The sequence below is a fragment of the Sapajus apella genome, unplaced genomic scaffold (genome assembly GCF_009761245.1).
Source record: "Sapajus apella isolate SASKATOON/1434 unplaced genomic scaffold, GSC_monkey_1.0 scaffold20, whole genome shotgun sequence".
Lineage (NCBI taxonomy): Eukaryota > Metazoa > Chordata > Mammalia > Primates > Cebidae > Sapajus > Sapajus apella.
In genome coordinates, this window is record NW_022436960.1 from 12,881,619 (window position 1) to 12,884,625 (window position 3,007).

Consider the following 3,007-nt stretch of genomic DNA (forward strand, 5'->3'; position numbering starts at 1 on the left):
GAACTCCTGATCTCAAGTAATCTACCTGCCTTGGCCTTCCAAAGTGCTGGGATTATAGGTGTGACCCACCGTGCCCAGCCCTGGGACCATAAATATTAAAGTATAAATTGATATAATATTTCTGGAGCTAATCAAATGTTTCCGGAGCTAATCAATGTTATACATTAAACTATGTATATATTTTATTTTATTATTATTATTATTTTTTGAGACGGAGTTTCACTCTTGTTACCCAGGCTGGAGTGCAGTGGTGCGATCTCGGCTCACTGCAACCTCCGCCTCCTGGGTTCAGGCAATTCTCCTGCCTCAGCCTCCTGAGTAGCTGGGATTACAGGCACGCGCCACCATGCCCAGCTAATGTTTTGTATTTTTAGTAGAGACGGGGTTTCACCATGTTGACCAGGATGGTCTCGATCTCTTGACCTCGTGATCCACCCGCCTCGGCCTCCCAAAGTGCTGGGATTACAGGCGTGAGCCACCGTGCCCAGCCTAAACTATGTATATTAAAAGTTTTAAAAATCTTGACTCGCCATGACCCAGCAATTCTACTTCTTAGAATTTTTTTTTTCTCATTAAACTTTTTTAATGGGTCTCAAAATTCTGTGACAAATTTTTGGTCAAGTCGTTTCCATTAAAAAGTACTGATTTTAAAAACTCATAAAACTGCCACACACAAAAAAACCAAAGTGGTCCACAAAACATTCTCCTTTCCTTCTGAAGCTTCTACAATGCATTGTTATCATTAACCAGTCTTTTACTACTAAACTTAAATGGCCAGTTGAAACAAACAGTTCTGAGACCGTTATTCCTCCACCACTGATTAAGACCGGGCGGCAGGTATTAGGGATAATATTCATTTAGCCTTCTGTGCTTTCTGGGCAGACTTGGTGACCTTGCCAGCTCCAGCAGCCTGCTTGTCCACTGCTTTGATGACACCCACCGCAACTGTCTGTCTCATATCATGAACAGCAAAGCAACCCAGAGGTGGATAAAAATATGGAACACTTTGTGAATTTGCGTGTCATCCTTGTGCAGAGGCAATGCTAATCTTCTCTGTATCATTCCAATTTTAGTATATGTGCTGCTGAAGTGAGCACCCACTTCTTATAATTTATCCTAAGGAAAAATGATGGATGTCCACAAATATTTAATTCACAGATGTGTTAATTTCAGTTTTTAGATAATTTTTTTTTGAGACAGTCTTGCTCTGTCGCCCCAACTGGATTGCAGTGGCGTGATCTCAGCTCACTGCAACCTCTGCCTCCTGGGTTCAGGCGATTCTCCTGCCTGAGCCTCCTGAGTAACTGGAATTAGAAGCATGTGCCACCATACCTGGGCTAATTTTTTTTGTATTTTTAGTAGAGATGGCATTTCATCATATTGGCCAGCTGGTCTCGAATTCCTGACCTCATGATCCGCTCACCTTGGCCTTCCAAAGTGCTGGGATTACAGGTGTGAACCACTGCACCTGGCCTCAATAATATTTTTTAATGGGATACAGTGTTATCAGAGAGCATTCATCCATGAATATACAACAACATAATTGAAATGGATTTGTAGTATGTCATTGATGTTGTAGAGAAATCATGACAGGTAAAGATGCTGTTGGTACACTGATAAAGTGAAAAAATCAAGTTCTCTGAAGCATCATGTACATATGAAACCTATACTTTTTGTTCCCTAAGGTGCACTTATTTATAGGGTAAAGGACCAAAATGCTAGTAGTTATCTGCTTTGGAGGTATTACCACTGATTTTAATTGTATTATTTTTGCTCATCTATAGTTTCTAAATATTTCATGTGTTACTAAAAATTATTGTTAATGAAATTAGTATTTTCCATGTACTATTTCTTTTTTTTTTTTTTTAGATGGAGTTTCACTCTTGTCACTCCAGCTGGTGACTCTTGTCACACCAGTGGTGTGATCTCGGCTCACTGCAACTTCCACCTCCTAGTTTCAAGCAATTCTCCTGCCTCAGTGTCCCAAGAAGCTGGGATTATAGGCACTTGCCACCACGCCCAGCTAATGTTTGTATTTTTAGTAGAGATGAGGTTTCACCATGTTGGCCAGGCTGGTCTTGAACTTCTGATCTCAGGTGATCCACCCACCTTGGTCTCCCAAAATGCTGGGATTACAGGCATGAGCCACCACACCAGCCAATTCCTAATTTTTAAAAAAATCTCCTGCCTCAGCCTCCTGAGTAGCTGGGACTACAGGCACACACCACCATGCTCAGCTAGTTTTTGTATAGTTTGTAGAGAAAGAGTTTTGCCATGTTGTCTAGGCTGGCCTCCAACTCCTGAGCTCAAGCATTCGGCCTACATGGGCCTCCAAAAGTGCTGGGATTAAAGGCGTCAGCCACTGCACCCAGCCATTATTTCTGGTTCATTGGCTTCTATTCATCTCTTTATCTTTGCATAATAAAACATTACCCTCTTTAGTAAGGTCTCCAATTTTTGAATCATTTTTTGGGAAATCTTTAGTAGGTAGAGGTCCTAAAACCTACCTTCAGGATATGAAAGAACAGATTTAGAGGTGAGAAAATAGATTAAAATTCCTCATACTTTGTAATAAAAGTTTATTATTATTTAAGATAGGAGACATACTATGTAATAAATGGCTTACACATTCCTAGAAATAAATTCTGGCTAACTTTTTATTACGTATGGATAAGTACGGCTGTAGATATTCAGGATTATAACAAATATCTACACTACAATTTTACTCCCACAAATATTTATGGATTATGTAGTGAATTGAGAAAAATGATATCACTTTCTGTTGTTACACTTTCTGAACTATGGGATGAGTTCACTCAAGCCGTTTATTTTTCATTCATTTGATTTTATTTTAAATTCCTTTGATTTTATTCAAAATTGTTTTTCTGCAAATTACAATGGAGCACTCCTTATAAAGTAACAGCACCTAGGTACCCTGGACATGATGATTCTCTTCATCTCTTATTTGTGTCTTCAATCATAGCTGCAGAACGTGGCTTCCAGTGAA

General features: G+C 39.6%; 1 non-coding gene across 1 annotated transcript; it reads right to left on the minus strand.

Annotated features, from left to right (window-relative positions):
- Nucleotides 1–990: 990 nt before the first annotated feature.
- LOC116558124 lies at nucleotides 991–1,097 on the minus strand. The gene has a single exon (XR_004271854.1). It is a non-coding gene; the product is annotated as a U6 spliceosomal RNA (small nuclear RNA).
- Between the last annotated feature and the right edge of the window lie 1,910 nt (nucleotides 1,098–3,007).